The following is a 21,821-nucleotide window of genomic DNA, read 5'->3' as shown; positions in this document are numbered from 1 at the left end:
AGCAGCCTAGGAAACCTGATTGCATGGTACTTCGAGTTAGAGTGTGGCTCAGAACAACTTTTGGCATTTTCTTTTTCTTTTTTTTTGACGTATAGTCAGTTTACAATGTGTCAATTTCTGGTGTACTGCATAATGTTTCAGTCATACATATACATACATGTATTTGTTCTATTCTTTTTTATTATAGGTTACTACAAGATATTGAATATAGTTTCCTGTGCTAAACAGTAGAAACTTGCTGTTCATCTATTTTATATATAGTAGTATCTGCGAATCTCGAACTCCCAATTTATCCCTTCCCACCGGTAACCGTAAGTTTGTTTACTATGTCTGTGAGTCTGTTTCTGTCTTGTAGATAAGTTCATTAGTGTCTTCTCTTTTCTTTTTTTTAAGAGTCCACATATAAGTGATATCAGATGGTATTTTTCTTTCTCTTTCTGGCTTACTTCACTTAGAATGATGATCTCCAGGTCCATCCATGTTGCTGCAAATGGCATTATTTTATTGCTTTTTATGACTAAGTAGTATTCCATTGTATAAATATACCACATCTTCTTTATCCAGTCATCTGTTGATAGACATTTAGGTTGTTTTCATGTCATGGCTATTGTATATAATGCTGCTATAAACATTGGGGTGCATGTATCTTTTTGAATTAAGGTTCCCTGTGGATATATGCCCAAGAGTGGGATTGCTGGATCATATGGAAAGTCTATTTTTAATTTTTTAAGGAATCTCCATACGATTTTCCCAAATGGCTGCACCAAACTACATTTCCCACCAATAGTGTAGGAGGGCTCCATTTTCTCCACATCCTCTCCAGTATTTATCGTTTATGGACTTTTGAATGATGGCCATTCTGACTGGTGTGAGGTGATACCTCATTGTAGTTTATTGCATTTCTCTGATAATAAGCGATATTGAGCATTTTTTTCCATGTGTCTATTGGTCATTTGTATGTCTTCATTGGAGAATTGCTTGTTTAGGTCTTCTGATTATTTTTGGATTGGGCTGTTCTTGTGTTATTAAGTTGTATGAGCTGTTTATATATTCTGGAAATTAAGCCTTTGTCAGTTGCATCACTTGCAAATATTTTCTCCCATTCCATAGGTTGCCTTTTTGTTTTGCTTATGGTTTCCTTTGCTGTGCAAAAGCTTATAAGTTTAATTAGGTCCTATTTGTTTATTTTTGCTTTTATTTCTATTGCCTGGGTAGACTATCCTAGGAGAACATTGCTAAGATTTATGTCTGAAAATATTTTGCCTATGTTTTCTTTTAGGAGATTTATAGTGCCTTATCTTATATTTAAGTCTTTAAGCCATTTTGAGTTCATTTTTGTGTATGGTGTGAGGGAGTGTTCTAACTTCACTGATCTATATGCTGCTGTCCAGTTTTCCCAACACCATTTGCTGAAGAGACTGTCTTTTCTCCATTGTATATTCTTGCCTCCTTTGTCAAAGATTAATTGACCATAACCCTGTGGATTTATTTCTGGGTTCTCTATTCTGTTCCTTGGATCCATATGTCTGTTTTTGTGCCAATAGCTCTGTAGTGTTGTCTGAAGTCTGGGAGGGTTATTCCTCCAGCTTCATTCCTTTCCTTTAGTATTGCTTTGGCAATTCTGGGTCTTTTGTGATTCCATCTAAATTTTAGGATTATTTGTTCTAGTTCTGTGAAAAATGTCATGGGTAACTTGATAGGGATTGCACTGAATCTGTAGATTGCTTTGCATAGTATGGACTTTTGTCATTTTCTTCCCCTTAAGACTCATAATGACACAATAATCCTGGTTCTTTTCTATGTTCCAATATTTCTGTGCTCACACTATAGAAATCACTCAATACAACTTTTCTTATACACACGGCATACAGATTTTATGATATTATACAGAGCTTTAGTAGTGATCTCAGGGTTTTTTTAAAAAATTAATCTCTGTCAAAATACACGGAGTAAGAAGAATTTCTATATTTTCTTGCACACACTATAAAATACAATGCCACCTCAACCAATACTTTTAAGGGTTTTTCTTTTAACTTGAATTTCTCTAACAGAAAAAGTATACAAAAGCAAGCACTGAGTAACTATAAAACACAGTCTAAGTCATCATAACTACTATTACTATTGTAGTTATTATGTTTATTGATGTTATTAGGCAGAGAAACAGTCATCACCAGCACCTTCTTAGCACATTCGGGAATGTGAAAATTTAATTTACTTATTTTGGTGATGAATTCCCCTAAGAAGTCTCACCTAATTATGTACTCAAACCCATCCTGAATAGGCTCTTACTACTGAACCACGCATCATTGAAATTTGTCTCTGCATCGCCTTCTTTTGGCTTTGATTCTAATCTGTTCTCTTAAGATCGTGTATGTCTCAGGCCCAGTGTTGCCCAACTTCGGAGAACTTCGAGGAGCATACAAGTCACCTGGAGGTTTCGTTGGTAGCCGCGTTCTTAGAAGGTCTGGGTGGGCTAGTTCTAACAAACTTTCCAGTGTTGCTGATGCTGCTGGTTCTGTGGACAACACTTTGAATAGAGAACAGCTTTATGTATAGTAAGTTCTTAATTAAACCAGTGTAAGCAGTATCTTTGATTCTTTTTTTAAGGGCAAAGCTAATCAGTTTTTCAACAAATATTACTGAAGCCCACCATGTGCCGAGTAAATCAAATATTCTTCGTTCTAGTGAAGAGTCACTTACTTTTTTCCATTTCCACTGCTACTACCACCCAAGTTCATGCCCCTGTTATCTCTCTTCTGAACTTTGGCAATAGCTGCTGAATGCATCTCTCTACATACATTCTTGCTTCTTTCTTTTTTTTTTAATAGCAAAGGAATGGACTTTTTAAAATGCATTTCTAATCATAGCATTCTGGTGTATCAAATACTTCAAAAGCTTCTCATTGAATTTTAAGATAAAATCCCAAATTTTATTGTAACAAAAATCAGCAAAAGCCTGCTTACATTAAGACCTTCATCTCCCATCACTCTCTTTCTGGCTTTTGATGTTCTAGCCCGTTTGGCTCTCTTTCAGTTATTAAATTTGCTAAGCTTCTTCTCAACCCAGGTCTTTGGCATATGCTGTGGCTTTGCCTGAAATGTTCTTCCTCTCTGTCTTTATCTAATACTATCCATCCTTCATAACTCAGATTAATACTGCTTCATCAGAGAACCCTCATCTGCCCTTCTAGATGAAGTCAGGATATTGGGTTACAAGTTATCTTAGTGTCACTCATTTTTTTGGGAGGTCACTTTCACAGGCATAATTACATTAGTCTGCTTCCTCTGATAACCAGTTGCATGAGGGCATGGATTTTGTCTGCCTTTTCTTGCATTTTATACACCTAGTCCCCAGTGCACTGCTTGGCATATAGTAGATATCAAAAAATATTTAATAAATGAATGATAAAAAAAATAGAAAGAGACTGGAACATTCTATTCCATCTGTATCCCTCTATTGAAGACAAAAATAGTTTGCTAATTTTCAAAGAACCAGTCTAACAAAATATACATCATTTAAATGTTTTCTAGTCTCTTAGATGTATCCATGAGGTGTTTTCGTATCTTCCAGTGCTCCCATATCACTTCCATGGTATCCGTTTTCCTCTAAATTTCATGAGATGACTCATAGAAAACTTAAATTACTTGCAGGTGAAAAAACCATCCAGCTGTTTGAAAAGCATTTAATATACTGCCATATACAACCTCCTGCTGCTTCATAAACTGTTTCTGATGACACACACTCTTCATATACAGTGAATTATCATATGTGTTTAAGAATCCTTTGTCAAAAAGGAAGATGAATCCCTGGGAGCTACATCCCAGAAAAGCTTTGTAATTACATTATTATTACATTATTTGGGTGTCTGATAAAGTGATATACTCATCTTTTCTCTGGTTGACAAAGTTCATTTGTGAAAATACGTGTTGAATCTATTTCTTGAAATTCTGCCACCACTTTGGGGCACAGGGGGAAGGAAATGGAGGGATTCCTCCTGATTATCCTTGAACCCTGCAAACCTCCAGGATCTCTTCACAAAGCTTCATTTCAGAATTTTTTTCAAGGTCTGGAAAGTTATCTTTAATTTTCCGAAATCAGTGGAGAAGCAAAACTAATTATGGAAAATCCATCTATCCATCTTCTGCATAGAAAACAGGAAAATACTTCAAATTGGAGGACTGAAGTAACAGAGTTCATGGCTTGGTTCACGTATCTCCTGAAGGCCTCTGTTACTGTCCAGCCCAAGAGGGCGGCAAGCAGTGACCTCGGCCCTCCCTGGGGTTAACACATTCTGCATTTCCACAGTAGTGATTCAGCTGCATTTTAAGCCCCAAATGAAGTGGGGGGCATTATTCTCCGCAGGTCTGCCGTGGGCTCCCGGCCAGCAGCAGCCGTCAGCCCGGCGGGTGCCAGCTAGTGCTCAATGCAGACTGACATGGAGCCCTTGGCTGGGACAAAGGAGAGCCTTGTACTTATGGGAAAATGCTCAAGTTGTCTATTCTCTTCTTGTGGTTGTTGCTTTTCAGTTCAAGTTCCACTTAAGAATCATCAGAAAAAAGCTGCTCCATCCACAGAGGCGGCAGAAACATCCATTCTCACTGGCACGGTGCATTAACACAGCTCAGCTGAAGGTCACTGAACTCCTGAACCAACCAACAGGGGATGGTAGGTGTTCCGTAACTGAGGGGGTCCGAATACACCTCACCAGGTTGCCCTCGGTCCCCTCTTGGCCCTGGCTCTAAGTCCTACTCACTTCTTCCCTGTACACCTCTAATCTTAACCCTATTTCCACAGCTTTAATAATATGGATATAATAAGTACTCTTCTGTCTTTTTTCTCTCTTCTAACAAAGCTTGTTTCAATTTTTGTCTGCCATTTTCATTAATCATTTGAGTCAACACCCTTAAGAAGTTTAAGCTTTAATCTTTGAGCTGAATTTCCTAGTTTATAAACAGGGTAGACGGTTAAGTAACCAGTCTATGAGTGAGTCAGGAGGGTCAGTTTGTTCCTACAGAACATTTGAAGACTTTTTGTTTTTGTGGTATTTTGGATATTCCCCTCTGATTTTCCTTTCCTTCCTAAGGTCACATCCCATAGTTATATCCCCAGAGAACCCCAGGATATGCTAACATACACCTTCACCTTGCCAGTTAGGTTTGGGGGGAAACAAAGGATTTTAAAATGACCCGCAGGAAATAAATCACCTCTCATCTTCATTCTCTCTCCTCTCCTCCACCATGTACATGGGTGTCTCTCCTCTCATCTTTGCATTTCACTACAAAACCTTTCATTCTTCTCTTCATTCACTCATTTAACAACATTATACCAAGGCCTGCTGTGTTTCAGAAGCTGTACTCGGTGCTAGGGATGGAGTCATGAACAAGGCGGAGCCTTTCCCGGCCCAGTTTGCATTTCAGTGAGGAAAACCAACAGCAAACAGGTAAACCAAGCCATAATCAAGGGAGTGATGGGTTGCTATTTAGAAACTAACCAAGACTGGTTTCTTTCTACTTCAAGAAACACTCTACCTCGTGTTTTGGGAAAACTTTCTCTGAAGAGTTCTATTTAAGCTAAGACCTGAAGAGTAAGGTCAATTGAAACATGCAAAGAACCCAGGGAAGAAGCACTTCAGGTAGAGGGAAAGGCAGGGGAAAAGCCTGTCGTGTTTTAGAGACTGGCAGAAACCCAGGGTAGCTGGTGGATAACACAGAGTGCTTGTGATTGAGCTTGATAAGTGAGCCCTGGAGGTCAGAGCAAACTCTTAAAGAATAGTGGTAAGCATTTTGTGAGGACAAACTTGTGATGGCTCTGGTGACTGACAGGTAAAACCATGAGATAAGTCCAAGGAAATCACCTGCTTGGTAGATTATGTGTAGACATGTTCATCCTAGACCTAAAGTGGGCATCGAGGGAGAAACTCAAGGAAGTCCATTCTCAGGACTGCTGTCCTCAGAGAAGTGCCCAGAAGAACCAGCTTTCTCATTTTCAGAGTCCACTGTGTGACATAATCTATACAGTGATGTACATTCCAGCACCTGGCATGTCTCCCCATGTTATTCCTAGTCCATATATTCCACCCATTGGGCCAACCACCTAACTCCACATCAAGACTTATTTACCAGGCGTCTAACTCAGGCAGGCCAATGCAAATTTCTCAGCAAATGTGGCTGAGCCCAGCCTACTTGAAAACAGACTGAAACAACCTGTAAAAGATAACTCCTTTGCGCTTCCCATTCCCACAGTTCTTTCCTATGTGGATGCCTATTGGGTTAATACTTCGTACAATATTCCACATCTGTTTGTATTTGGCTCTTTTTTTCTTAATATGCTTTCATCACCCTTCCTGGTTACATGTTAAAATGTGATCGTTTGATTCCTAAATCCCCCTCTTCTACTTGGTTTTTGTCGGAGGATTACCATCAAGTTGTAAACCCTAATACTTTGGTAATAGTTTTAGAAACTTAAAGTACAAATGCACTTTCTGCGTTATTTTCCAACATATCTTTTTTTTTTTTCAATCCTACATCAAATGAACAGTTTAATTGGCTTCCTTAGACTCTTTGAATAATAAGTTGAGCCAAAGGTGAAATGACATCTTATTATTTGCATTATTGTATTTCAGAGCGTGGGACAAACTCTGGTGGAGAACTAGGAAAAGTCACATACAAAGGACCCAGATGGTGGGATACCACATGTTCTATGTTTTAGTATGAGAAACAGCTCAATCAAGTAAACTGTTCCCAGACGTTTATTCCATAGCCCGGGTCTAGAATAATTATTGTGCCTCTGGCAAGAGACAAAGGTGGAAAACGGACATTTAAGTAGAGTTAACATTAAAGAAATTATTGCATTCTTTTCTGAACATAATCACCTGTAACTGAAAAAGCAATGGTTCCATGTCATGTTCTTCATTGATCTGTTAGATATTTGCACTTGTTTAACCCAAGTGTAGGTATAGAATGTTGCCAACAGATATTCTTGAGAACTTAATAAAACCAAGTGGTTATCGTGAATACAGCAGCATGTCTAGAATATATAGAGCTAATATTTCCAAAAATATAAATAGAATTCTTTTGTTGAAATACCTATTACTTACACAATTTTAAAACAAATTGACATACATTTTGCACAGAGTGCAAACTGTGGAACAATTTTGTTTAATCACATTGTACATATACTTCTGAGTGTGTACAGCAAAGCTCTTTTTCATGGCATTTAACATCAAAGTTATCATTTCTGAGCTGGGACCTCAATATCTTTTTTATTTGTTATTTCTTCACTAACAAATATGTCATTTCTCTTATTAAAATTACCTAGATTACTTGAATATATTTTTTATGGCCAAGAATGAAGATTATACAACATGAGAGCCTTTTGATTAATAAAGCTATTAGCACTTTTTTTGAATTCAGAAATTAGTAAATGGACCAAGGTAGGTTCCAGCAAATACCTGATTTCAACTGATACCACCAACAAAGTACATCCTGCTTCCCTGTGCATAAAAACATAGTCACCTAGAAGAGACAGCTTCTCAGAACTCCAAAGAGAAAATCACAAATGAACAACTCTAGGTATAAATCACAGTCCTCTTGGCTGTGATAAGACAAAGTACAATAATGGGAAAGAAATATTTATCCTGTATTTCTTGTATGAATTTTATCTTAAGATCTCCAAATAGCTGGTAAAGGAAAGTTTTTGTTTATAGAATAACACAAACTAATCAACTCAAGAAATGAAATTTAGAAAATCACCTAAAATATTCTTGAAAAAAAAAAAAGTATAACTCAGACCAAAATGTCAAGACTTATATCCTGTTAATTTTAAAAATATCCTGTATGACAGAATTTCCAACACTACTACACTATCCTTTTTTTTTCAGAATGGAAATTCTGACCCAGAGAAGGAAAGGGACTTGGCCCAGGTCATGCAGGAATCCAGTGGCTTTACTCACACTGGAATCACAAGCTAATTATGTCCTTTTAAGATAACAAACTGCTTGTTATTTTGGTGCTCCTTTTATGACACTGGAAGGAGAAAGTTCCTTAGGGTTCTCCTGGGTTACAAGGGCAACACATCAGAAAATTGCTGTTGTTTTTATTTTAATTTTGCTGGGAGAAGAGCTGAGAAATGAAATAAAGTGAGTAATGACTTGGAGGCTTCTCCCCCCAGACTCTTTCTTGAGTGAGGTTTACAGAAGTCCATGTTTGCGGGATGTGCACTGATCAGAATCATGACTGCCCAGAAAGTTTAAGCAAAAACCTTTGGTTCTTCATAATTAGTGGGTCTGCGGAAAAAAGGGAGTCTTCCCAGGCTTTTCCAGAACTCTCCGTGGCTTACTGCTGGGAGAGGAGGAAAAGTATGAGGAAAACAAACAGAAACAGGCCTCCTTTGTGCGTTGGCCCTGGGCCTGCCAAATCAGCCGGCTGGACGCAGAGGCAATTTCCTTAGTGTTTGTGGCCTTACGCTGACTTCTGAACAGGGAAGTTGGGCAATATTTATTGTTGAATGGGGCCCTGGGAGATTATTCTTGGAAGGAACAACCTCTGTGAACCTTTGTGTGTTGACTGAAAATCTCCCCTAGCCAAAGTTTCACAAACTAGATGTGACTGCCTCCCTCTAACACAAAAATAACTGGGAAACAGAAAGCTCTTAAAGTTTGGAAATCCAGTCTTATAGACGTGGTTTCTTCTTACTCAAGGTGATTTATGTCTCTGGAGTGCTGAGTTAGGGAAGTGTGGAAATAGGGGAACACACTTTAAGATACTGTGAGCAACTTTCTAGGATTTGTGAACCATTGAAATTTAAAAATATCTATTTATTCACTACTCATTTATAGGGGATTATCCCCCTCCTCCCCCCGGCTTCCTTCCTTCCATCTGGGCATGCAGAGGCATGGTCAGATACTGAAAGAGATGCAAAGAGGTAGACAGCCTGATCCTTGACATGAAGATGCTCATACTATTCACAAAGAAACCAAATAATAAGAATAAACCATAGCGTATAAATATTAGTCTGATTTAAATAGTCCATTTAAACATCATAAAATAGTCATTCAAACACCATCTCTTTTCACTCTTTCTCTCCCTAAGTTAGTGTCTGAGCATATTGAGAAAGGGATGCCAAGCACAAAACCTTAAGTCAACGGAAAGGGCTGGGCCCTCAGGCTCAAAGCTGTCTGCCACCTGGGGCTCTAGGACAATGTCCCTCATCCAGCAGTGCTGCTAGTCCTCTTGTCATTTGCAGCTGAAGTGTGCAGCTGGCCACATTCATGAGCTGATCTCTGCCAGCCTGGTCAGGGCTGAGCAGGCCTCCCTGGCAAAGAAGCCTAGTATTGGCCTCTGCTGGTGTATAGACCTTGCTTGGATCTAACTCAGGCAGCCTTGAGCCTTGCAGGCTGCTTGGCAACCCTTCACACAAAGTCACGTTGTCAAACCTGTGTGGCAAGCCCCCCAGCCAGAGTCTCAGCTGCTTTGAAACCCAGGGTGACTCCACCAAGTTAACCTTTGAGGCCTCCCTCTGCCTGGCCACCTAACATTGCCCAGTTGCTGTGGCCACTTCCCAGCTTGGTGATGTCTCAGAGGTGCCCTCTTTCTAGAGGCCTCAGTGTGGAGAAGGCAGCCCTTCTCTGCCTCCAGTGTTTCTGTCACCTCTCCAGAATGTTCTCTCCTGTTCCCCACAAAGAGGACGGCAGAAGATGCTGTACGCTCTCCCTTTTCTCTTCTTCCTACAAACACCCTAGGCCTGGAAAGGCTGGACATGGCTTCCATTCCCCTCAAATCACATCTTCTCTTTACAGTCACCTGACCCAGATGGAGCACACTCTCCACATCACAGTGAGCCCCTGGGGTATATTTTCATAACCAAAGTCTCGTGGAACCTGAAAATTCTAGTCTCATAACAACCCTGTCTATTCTTTATCTCAGAAGCCAAGTATTAACTTGCCCTTTTTCTTCACAATATCCAAACATCCCGAGGCAAACAGATACTTTGGGGCAACAGAGGTGAAGAACTTATATTCAGAAAGGCAAAAGGAAGAGCATATAGAAAATATTTAATGCTTGTCACTAGATATGGTGGGCTTGTCTTACCAGCCGAGTGCCAAAGGACTTGTGACTTATTCCTCATGGGAGGAGCTCTATAGAAGAGAGTGAGTAAAACTTTTGTTTTTCAATGTAATCTCCTTGAAACAGTGAGACCGGTATCTTTCAACAACTCCTTTCAATGATGAGAAATAGTTCCAGAAGCTTCTATAATGACAGAAGCCACTCTCAGCTACAGTTATGAAATTTATTGCCTCCAGACAACTACCACTGGCTGGCAAAGCCTTCTTTGGTGCCCATCAGCCTTTGGCCAGCCCCAGCCGGAGTGAAAGTGCGTACACAGGGGAGCTGCTGATTCCGGGCTCATTAGCCAGAAGAAGAAAATGAAGAAGAAAGAAATGGAAGAGGCTAAGAGTCCTTGCCTATGGAGCACAGGGAAGCCCATCTGCCCAGGATTTATGGCACTGTTCTGGAAGGAGGTTCAGGGAGTCCAAGTTGCTTAAACATCAGTAACAGGTTGGAGAACTTCAAACAGCTTACCTTTCTCTCTGTTTTCCCTCTGTTGGGACCTAGGAAAAGTGATAGAAACATGTTAGATCACAATGGAAATGACTGTACCCATAGAATTACTAGTTAGAGTATTTTAATCTCATTTGATATTGCTGATTTAGTCTCATTCTTTAAAAATTTAAATGCTGTAATTTTATCATTACTTTTTAAAATTTGTAAGCATCAAGCCATTCATAGGTGAATTGGTTCAGCAGCCCATTTGGTTTCTGGATAACAGAGACAAGACAGACCAAGAAACTACTTCTCAGAGTTATGATCCCAGTGGTGGCGAAACAGAAATCCTGCTGTTCCCTCTGCTTCACAGCCCCTTTCCTCCTACTCTTTACACATAACTTCTGCTGATTCTACTTCCCCCTTCTCAGCTCCAACCCCTATACTTAAATCAGATCCCCAGTATACTCTCTCATTGCATCCTCTCCTTTGCTTACTTAGCACTTATCTTGATTTGTAATCATATGCTTTTTGTGTTATTCTTTTTTAAAAGTCTGAAATACGAGTTCATTCTGCAGACAGCCAACGAGGAGAGGGGTAAAGAGACCCTTGTTACAGATGGCAGGTGGTGCCAGGGACCTGAGAAGAACACAAAGGAAGACATCTGACCATCTCAGACTGCTTGCATTTTGGGGTTTACACCAGAAGGGCCCCGGATCCTCCAGCACCTTCCTCCCCTGACTTGCTGAGAGCCCACTTTCATGATCATTTCTTTCCCACCCAACTTCTAAATTATTCTTCATCATTTTTTTTTCCCTCTCTCTGCTGCATCCTCCGCCTGAGCCCCACCCCCAGGGAATTAGATTGGAGGGACATTTCCAGCTGGTTGAGAAGGGACCAATTATGGAGGGGTGGTGGGATGGATGTTATAAACCACTGAAAATCTCAAGTATTGAAAATGGGCTTCTGGAATTGCATGTCAGACCACGGGATGTGTACCTCTCTCTAAATACATGGTTGTGGGAATCTAGAGGAGTAGCAGAAAAATGAGAGTCTTGAGCTTAAAAACATGCCCATGGTCCATGGCAGGTTGGGAACTGAACCCTGGCCAACCAGAATCCAAGGTGCACGACCTTGCTGTCATCCAGTTGCTTGTTGCTCATGGCTCCGCATCAAGACTGACCAAAATGCAACTGTATTTTTTACACTGCACTCTGAAACTGTACTGAGCCCTTTGCTTGTTTTTTTAATGACCAAACCCCCATTTCAACGATGTTTAGCATTCTACCTTTTTTATTTGTCCCAACACAGCTGTTCAATAAGATTTCCTATCGGTAACAGTGGCGTATGACGACAGGGTGGAGGCGGGAAGCGGGTTCTGGCATGGATCCCCTAGGAGAAAATGCTCCCTTCTGTTTCCAAGAATCCTTTTAAGGCCTTTTGATTTCAGAAGGAGAGTCACTTGGGCTTTACTCCTTGCTTTGTGAGTCTCTCCGTTATCCCAGCATCTCTAGAACAGGGGCCCTTTGGGGTATCAGAGATTTATTCCTTAACATACCTCCCCGGTACGAGCTGTCGCTGTACTTCCCAGATTCTGATTGCTTTTCTTCCTCAACCTCTGGGTATTGCCTGCTGCTCATTCCTGTCCACCACCACCCCTGCACTCAGCCTGGCCTCTCCTCTCGTAACTCCAGCACACCCAGCACCAAGCTTTCCTCACTAACTGGGATGTCTGCCAGCTGTTTACCATGAACTTTGGGAACATGTGTATAGATCTCCTTCTCTTCAGTTCTACTCAAATAAGCCCCCAGAGGACATCCCTGTGGTCTGTCTGGTCGCCAGGTCTCCATCACTTCAACCCCACCACCATTTGTCTGGACCTTCGCACCACAGACATTCACACAGTTATCCCTTGTTCTTTATTGTTAACTTGAACCGTCTTTTAATAGCTTCTTCATGGATGAATGAACTTTAAAGAGAGAAATGTGTCTTTCTGACACACATTTTTATATGAATTCTTGTTTTATAGTCTCTGAATGGGTTCACTTGTTCAGGAAAACACAATAGAACACAGATGTTTGGGCCAAGTGTGCTCGCTAAAAGGTATTCTCTGTAGAACTGCTTTTAGGTATATGAGTATTCACAACAAAAGATGGACATGTTTTCCCTTTAGAGGGTTTTATTTCTTCTCAGTCTTGTCAAAAGTTGGATTTATAAACTAAATCTGTGGAATATTTATTTTAAAACATCACTAGCAAATTGTATGATAACTGTATATTAAAGTTTATGAAACCGCTTTCATAAGAATATTGAACTTTTAAAGGTTTTCAAACATTCTTCACTAGTTTGGGACCTGTTGGTTCATATTTTTGCTCAGAAGAATTTCTATTGCTTTTCCTCTGAGCCTCTGAGAATGGCTCTGCTGAGGCTGTGTTGGTGGAGCATGGCAGGCTGCGGTGCCGCTGGGTGGGAACTTTGTCAAACACCTATTCTGTGGAACACACTGAGGGAAAAATCACTGCCTTTACTGTGAGTTTGCTTTCGAAGAATTTCTGTTCTTCGTGGTAACTGTGGTCATAGCAATTACCTAAAACAAAATTGGTCATTGATCTTTTTCTCCCTCTTCAAAGTGGATAAAGGCTAACGGTATACGTCTGGGAATTTTAACATTAGTTGTTATGTTTTTTATTTTTAATCTTTCAGTGTTTTTGCTTGTGAAGGGAAGACCTACACGGAAACAGAAAATAACGGGTAGAACATTTTCAGTTATTAATAACAATTATTCATATTTTCATGTGAAGAGGTTTTGAATATCTAAAGTTTTGGACTATCAATTCCCCAGTAATGCCTGATACGTATACCTATAGATAGATAGATATGCACCTCTCTCTATAACTATACCGATAATGGATATGTCTCCAAATTTCAATAAACCGATCAAGTCAAATACATTCAGTTCACTGTGCTATTTCAGAGAAGTTCAGGATACGGTCACACCTGAAAAAGGAGCCCTCTCTGCATTCTGGAGAAAATGCCAGATTGGAATTTTCATATTTAAGATACCCCTTGCCCCTGCCAATAAAATATAGGTTATATGATTCTAAAGTTTTCAGTTAGAAAGTTTTGTTTTCATGGCAGAGAAAAACTGCAAGTTATTATAGCCCATGATGTGTATTTAGGGAGACTGGGGGGATAACACATAATTTCAACTTATTTCTGGACTAAATTAATATGATTATATATTATTTCATACCAACAGGGTAAAACTATTCTCTTGTAGAAGCTGATTCTTCTCCCCAGTGAACTTGACTGTTAGTTATTTTGATCAATATTTTTTATTAATACTACAACCAGCCAAATATTTCAAGGAAAGAATCAAATCATGTTTGTCACTAGTCCTATCTCAAATTTAATAATAAGAAGCAGGTAACTTGCAGAGCATGTGCCTGCTTTTTCTTTTGCCTGTTAGTTTGAATCTGAGGGTGGGGAAATCATGTGTGGTTATCTGTCTACACAGCTTGCCCAGAGCATACAGTCATTAGAATACCCTAGGTTCTGCTATGTAGACAGATGACCACTATGGACTAACTAAACATGGCTGCCCTCTTGAAGGGAAGAAATGTGGACATGTATGGGAGGCACTGGAATGGGGGGGGGTGCTGTCTAAGAAAGACTTTAGAACTAAGATTCTTAATTGATATCCAAGTATGTGTTTTAGAAGGCATATTATTAAGGAATATTCAGGAGATTAGTTACCATAAACTTACTCAAGATGAACGGAGGTATTCTCATTCAACCAGGTAAAAGAGAGAGAATTAGAATTGAGAAATGTGCCTTTGCTCATGTTGCCTGGTCAGCATCTCCCAGCTGACCCATCAACTAAGTTGAAAAATGTGCCTCCCCAATAAAGGGAAACTGATGTCTGTAATACAGAGCATCACAGCTCCTAAAGTGTTTGGGTTAAAAAAAAAATTCAGAGAGAGTTGATCTACTGTCCAGGCCACTGGAATTAGAATCTTGAGTATAGCTCCTTGAGAGGGAGTTTACCAGAAAAACATGAATTGGTAAGAATCTCATCAGTCTGTTATGCCAGACCCTTAGAGAGAGGTGCGTCTTACAGAGGAGGCAGTGCTCCTGCAGCCACGGTGAGTCACTCCCCAGGAAGTGCCATGAGAACCAAAGGTGGCTCGCAGTAGTTTTCAGAATTGTGACCTCTAGGATAAGTCTTTCTGGGCCTCTTTTTTTTCATCTCAAAAATCAAACAGATGATTTCCTTAATAAATATGACAACATGCAAATTGATTAGATAATCAAAAATGTGTTCAGACAAAATAAAACAGTGAAAATCAAGCTAAGCAAAAGCACTTAGAGCAAATACTGATAGCTCTTATTTATATTATATTAAGTAAAGGACTCATTAAAAAAAAGTAAGAAAAGCCTCAAGATTCTCAATAGACACATGTACAAAATGTAGAAATAAATGTACAGAGAGAATAGAAACATTTTTAACATCAGAAATAACAATATAACTGAAAATGATCATGTAATACTATCTCTGGTGAAAGATGAAAGGGATGTTCTGACCCCATTAATTGTAGCACAGAAAAATGATTTAAAAAGTGAATTTCTAGAAATCAATGGGTCAATTCTTATTAAAAATTTAAGTATTAATCACCTCTGCTCTAGTAATTTAAATTCTAAAAATCTTATCTTTAAAAAGAAATAAAAATAAAAGCAGAAAAATTATGCACAACCATATTCATCAGAACCTGACAGATTTGTGATCACCCTGGCTCCTTCTCTAACTAGTTCTGTGGCTTTGAACATTATTTCTCTCTGAATGAACCTCAGTTTCATAATCTGTAAAACATGATAAGAAGGTGAGCGGGACCTCTATCTCATACAAGTATGAATGTTGAGATGCTATATATGAAATGCTTAGCAGCATGTACTCAATAAGTGACAGAAATATATTACTAATTCATCTCTAAACATAGGGAGATGACTATTAAATCTGATATATCACATGACAGAATAGTATACACTCATTAATATTGACATAAACAAATAATATTAAATAATGTCTAAATAAAATTCTTATCTTAGAATCTTAAATTAATAAAATATATAAAACTGTACAAAGAGACTAGTCAACTCTCTTAGAGTGGAAACTGCCAAAAAAGTGAACTGGGGTGAGGTAGGTTAGGGCCCCAATTCCTGGCCATACCTAGAGTAAAGCTTCCACCTTCTGAGAGGGGACTGGGTGCAGGAAGCCTCCCACCCTCAACTTCCCAGCCTCGCTCACCTAGAACATAGTCTCTGCCACAGGAAAGCTGAGGGGGATGAGAAGTGCTGGCGTCCGGCCTGACCTGGGGAGAGACCACAGCCCTCAACTGAGAGCTGGGGGCTGGAGAGAGAGGGAGCAGGAATTTTCAACATTGAAACAGAAAAGAAGGAAGGAAGGAAGGAAGGAATGACAAATGAAAGAAATTAAGTCTAGAAAAATATCCTGGAAGGAAATGGAGCAAGAGGTTAGCAATAGTTGTTTATGGGAGGGTGTCTTCCCCTTGTATAGCTGAAAATGCATTGAATAGGTGATCCGCTTCCAAAATGGAGGTTGAGAAGCTCTGTAGACCTGCTCCCCAGCAGAACAACCATAAATGATAAAAATTATTTAAAAAATTTTTTAACCTCTGTAAATTTTCCTAGGGTCATATAGCTAACAAAACCCACCAACATTTATTCAAGGAACTCTATTAAGTCTCAGTAAGAACTGTGGCAATCTGGTGCTTCAGCATGACCTACTCTGTCCTACCTTTGCCTCCAGAATACATGAGGGAAGCTCTCCTCTGGGTCAATATAACCAAGAGCACAAGATTCCTGCTCCCTCTCTTCTCACCACCGAGCTCTCAGTATCTCCCAAATTTGTGCAGGACACCAGCACTTCTCATCCCCCTCAGCTTTCTTGTGGCAGAGGCTATGTTCTAGGTGAGCAAGGCTGAGAAGCTGAGAGTGGGAAGTTCCCTCCATCCAGTCCCCTCTCATAGGGTGGAAGCTGTACTCTAGTTGTGGCAGGCCAGGAATTGGGGCCCTGATCCACCTCATCCAGCTCATTTTCTTGGCAGAGTTTCCACTCTGAGAGAGTTGCCTAGTTGAGAAGTTGAGAAATTGAGAAGACTAGACACTACTGTCCCTGCTGAGTGACAGGCTCATAAAGCAGGACTGTAACTCCAGGCCTGGAGGAGGGTCTCAAAGATTTTGACCACGGGTGAGAAGAGGACATAATGACAAAGAGTCCCAAAGCTTTTCCCATGGAACTGACTTTGTTTAGCACAGACACTGGGGAAGTTCAAGCCTAATGGTACTCTTACAACAAACCATGAAGATTTTAGTGGTAAGAAATAAAGAGGAGGCTGGTAGCTCCACGAAAGCAACAAACTAAGTTCCAAGCCAGCTAGTTCACCACAGAGAACCAGAAAAGGAGCCGACTAAGAAGAGTGCTCCTGGGGTCCAGAACAAACTTCAAAGCCTGGCCTCAAAAAATACCCCATCAAAGACATTTGAATTTAAATGGACCACACTGTGGAGTGGTTTATGACCCAGGGAACTGTTGAAAACAATAGAGAAATCAGATAGCAATGACTGGAAGCTAACAACTGAATGTGACACTGAAAGAGGCAGCTAGCTTAACGCAGATCAGGGAAAAGAAGCAGAGAGAGACCTTGCCACCACTATTGTCGCAGCGGGGGACTGTGCATATGCCCAAGGCGTCAATGAGCAACAACAGAGACTTTGTACTGCAAGGAATCTGCACTGGCCTGGCCAACCCACTAAACAAATAAGCAGACAACAACAAGCCCAGGGCAGAGGTGGACATGTAGGCATTGTCATATCCAGAACCAGTGAAATATATGCTCTAAAACATCCAGTTTTCAACACAAATGATGAAGCATGCAAATAAACAGGAAAGTGTTTCTCATACACAGAAAAAAAAAATAGAAGGCAATGTGAGAAAGCCCATATGCCAGACTTAACAGACACAAATTTCAAAACAAATATTATAAACAAGTTCAAGAACTAAAGAATCATAATTAAAGAAGTAAAGAAAAATATGATGACAATGTCTCACAGAATAGAAAATGTCAACAAAGAAATAGAAATTATTTAAAGGATCAATGGAAATTCTGGAGTTGAAAAGTACAATAGCTGAAAGGAAAAATCCGCATGAGGGGCTCACAGTAGATCTGAACTGGCAGAAGGAAGAACCAGAAAACTTGAGGATAAACTGATAGAGATGATCAGATTGTCATAATCTGAAGAGCAGAAGGAAAACAATGATGAAGGAAAAATGAACAGAGCCTCAGGGAAGTGTAGGACATCACTAAGCTCGCCAACATGCCTGTAGCATGGGTCAAAGGAGAGGAAAGAGAGAAAGGTTAGAAAAAAAGAGTTAAAGGAAACGACCCGAATTTGACAGAAAAAATTACACATCTAAGAAACTCAAAGAATTTCCAGTAAGATAAACAGAAAGAGATCTACACACAGACGTATCATAGAGAAAACAATAAAAGCCAAAGATAGACAATCTTGAAAGCTAAGATAAAAACAACTCATGTCACAAACAAGAGAACAATACTATTAACAGAAAACTTCTCATTAAAAGCAATGGAGGCCCAAAGTAGGATGACATTAAAATTGCTGGGGTAGGGGGTGGGGTAAGCCTGTGAGACTCTTATATCCAGCAAAACTATGTTTAAAAATGAGGGCAAAGTAAAGACAGTGCAAGACCATCAAAACCAAGAAAAATTATTGCTAACAGACCTGCCTTGCAAGAAATACTAAAGGAAGTTCTCCATGCTAAAAGCAAGTCATTCAATCCACCCGAAAAAAAGAAGAGTTCCGGTAAAGGTAATTATGTAGATAATTATAAAGACAGTAAAAATTACATATTTTCTCTCCTTTCTTTTTTAAACTAATCTAAAAAGCAATCATATAAGACTAAAGATATACATATAGATATATCTATATAAAGACTATATATATAAATATGAAATTATGCTATTGGCCTACAATATATGGAAATGTACTATGTTTGACAATAACAGCACAAAAAGATGGGGCAGGAATAAAGTGATAGTAGAGTAAGGAAATAACACCAGATGGCAACTGGAATCCATAGAAAAAAATGAAGAGGTCAAGAAATATTAAATAAGAAAATTACTATCAAGTTAGTATAAATCTGAAGTAGATTTTGATAAGTTTAGGTATATATGATAAATCTTAAAGCAATCACTGAGAAATAACTAAAAATATAGTGATGATATCATTAAAGGAATTAAATAGGAATAAAATTTTGGTATTTGGTTTTGGCAAAGCCTTCTTAGATATGACACAAAAAGTATAGGCAACAAAGTAAAAAAATTAATAATTTGGGCTTCATCAAAATTGAAACATTTTGTATTTTGAGTACCATCAAGTATATGAAAAGGCAACCCACATGATATAAGAAAATAATGCTAGAGAGGTAACTTGTATTTAGAATATATAAAGAACTCTCTCAACTAAACAATAAGACAACCCAATCAAAAATGCACTAAGTAATTGGATAGACATTTTTCCAAAGAAGATATGCAAATAGCCAATAAGCACATGAAAAGATGCTCAACATCATTAGTCATCAGGAAAATGTAGGATACATTCAAAATCTCAAAGAGATACCACTTCATAAGCACTGGGATGGATTTAATTAAAAAGTCAGAAAGTAACATATGATGACAAGGATGTGAAGAAGTTAGAACACTCATCCCTTGCTACCAGAAATGTAAAACGATGGAAAACCATTTGGTAGTTCTTCAAAAGGTTAAACATAGTGTTACCCTATCACCCAGCAATTCCACTCCTAGGAAAACATGTACGAGCAATGAAAACATATGTCCTCACAAAAACTTCTACACAAATATTCACAGCAGCATTATTCATAAGAGCCCCAAACTAGAAACAGCCCAAATGACCATCATCTATCTAATGAATGATATGTGTATATGTATATCTAATACAATATGATTCCATTTATATGAAATGTCTAGAATAGGCAAATCTACTGAGAGAGAAATTAGATTAATAATTACCTGGGGTGGTAAAGTTGGGGCAAAATGGAGAGTGACTGATAATGCCTGTTGGGTTAGGATAGTGAACGTTTCCTAAAATTTACTGTGATGATGAGTTCATAACTCTTTGAATATAAAAGCTACTGGATTGCATACTTTAAATGGGTGAACTAGATGGTTTGTGAATTATATATTAATTTAACTGTTAAATAATTAAATTAAATAAACTAATAAATAAAATGTATAACAAAATGTGCACAAACACACAATATACCTTTCTCTATAGAAGTAGATTATCTTATAATGTTCCTAAAGTTAAATGCTGTGATTCTATAAGCATATTACATAAGCAGGGAAAAAAATTAAGATTTTTATGATGATAAGTGGAATATAATCAGGTGGCAAAGTATAAAGAGACCTTAAGCATGAGGAAGAAGTACAGAGATCTAGGTATTGCCAAATCTGGGGGACTATCCTGGAGAAGATGAAACTTGACAGAATCCTTAATGGTGGGGTAATTGGTTAAATAACTCATGAATAAACATGTTTTGTTTTAAAAGGCTCTTTTTCTAAGGTAGTTGCTATCCTGTCAGGCACTGTTCAAGGTGTTTTACTCACACAATAGATTTTACAAATGAGAACACTAGAGCTTTTTAAAAAGGTAACTTTGCCAATTTTCACATAACAAATACATGGTGGAGTTAAAGACTAAAATTCAGGAACGCTTACCACATCATTGTATGCTGATTATTGGAATTTAAGACTGTGTGAGAGCCACGAACAAATGTTATTAAAACATCTTTTGCATATTACTTGATTCTAAAAGAAGGGGAAGGAATTGAAATTTGTGGTCAAATTCATGAATTTGTAGATGAATTCAAAAGTTCCTAGGGAAAATTCCTGGGATTTCTTAAATATTAAAGCTTAAAAAAGGTAGCACTTCAGATCACGTTAGCAAATTTTCCAAGTGAAAATAATGTTTTTTTTTATTCTTTCTGTATAGATATCACTAAAGGTTTTTATTTCTCATTCAATTATTTTAAAATGATTGCATAAGGCCAGTCAACGGAGAAATTTTGGTCTCGTTTATGAAAAATCTTAGGAGATTGCTTGTCTCTCTGACAGGAAAATATATCACACCAGGTTATTTCTCAGCTCAATATATTACAGTAATGTCCCTTATGTAAATAGTGCTTTGAACAATATATGATATACTCGAACACTCTACTCAATCTTATAACTTTAGCTATTAAAGGAAGAAAACACCAGGTTTATGAGGCTTTTTAAAAGTTATCTAAAGGTTTGCAGTCAGTTTTGTACAGAAATGTGTTTTCCCCCCATGGAGAAGTAAACCAGCAACAGAATTTTGACAGGAAGATTTGTATGATTCCGATCAGAATTTAGGTCACAAAGAATAACAAATATGCTGGTCATAATCTCCTGCTTGTGTGAGCCTCTTAGAGTATGCAATTCCTGATGAGATCATGCTTTGCAGACATCATTTCACCAGCATCTGGTCCTAGAAATTGATTTGATCATCGGTTTGATTCAGATAGGTTGATTCAGACAGGACTATGCTGATTAGAGGGAAGAGAAGGGGTGTGTTTCAATTAGAGCAGGCGAAGCTTAGACTAGAACTTTATCTTTAGAATTGATTTAGTTAATGTGTTATAAATTTATGGAGTTCAATTCATTCATCCCAGTGGAACCTCAGATAATTCCCAGACAGGCAAAATGTCCAACATGCCTTTGAGAATAGACATGCACATTATATGATAGCTGTTTGTGTCTTTTAATAGAAGGGGAAGATCTTTTTGCTTTTGAATTTATTTTCTTTGACCAGCAGAGTAGAGATATTGTGGATTAAGATGAAAGGGACAAAAAGTAAAAGGTAGATCACAGGATGCAATCACAGGGCAAAGATGAAACAGAACAGGCAATGGTGATTTAGATAAATGAGGCATATTAAAGGCTAAAACATCACTTATGGGGTCCCCACCCCCAAAACGACTTATTTTAAATCTAAAATAGATTGACATAAAAGCACAGGATCTTTAAAAAAAAACAACACATGGTCAAACAATGACAGTCTACAACTTTTTGTTTTAAAAACTATTATGTAAAAAATTTGCATTGACTGAAGCTCTCCCCATATACACACCAAAATAAATGC

The 21,821-nt window shown here is 38.6% G+C and overlaps 1 long non-coding RNA gene across 4 annotated transcripts in view; it reads left to right on the top strand.

Annotated features, from left to right (window-relative positions):
• Positions 1–13,506, top strand: part of LOC105090510 (uncharacterized) — a 57,160-nt gene extending 43,654 nt beyond the window's left edge. For 2 of the 4 annotated variants that reach the window (XR_010377049.1, XR_010377047.1), the window contains exons 6-9: positions 188–311; positions 4,527–4,665; positions 5,347–5,440; positions 6,623–8,154. This is a non-coding gene — a long non-coding RNA (uncharacterized LOC105090510). Of the gene's footprint in view, positions 1–187; positions 312–4,526; positions 4,666–5,346; positions 5,441–6,622; positions 10,557–11,094 lie in introns of those variants that run through there. The other 2 variants (XR_010377048.1, XR_837266.3) reach the window with 2 other exon arrangements.
• Positions 13,507–21,821: the final 8,315 nt, after the last annotated feature.

The sequence above is a fragment of the Camelus dromedarius genome, chromosome 20, assembly GCF_036321535.1.
Source record: "Camelus dromedarius isolate mCamDro1 chromosome 20, mCamDro1.pat, whole genome shotgun sequence".
Taxonomy (NCBI): Eukaryota; Metazoa; Chordata; class Mammalia; order Artiodactyla; family Camelidae; genus Camelus; species Camelus dromedarius.
The sequence above is the reverse complement of the archived record's forward strand: the minus strand, read 5'-3'. Positions and strand labels throughout refer to the sequence as shown.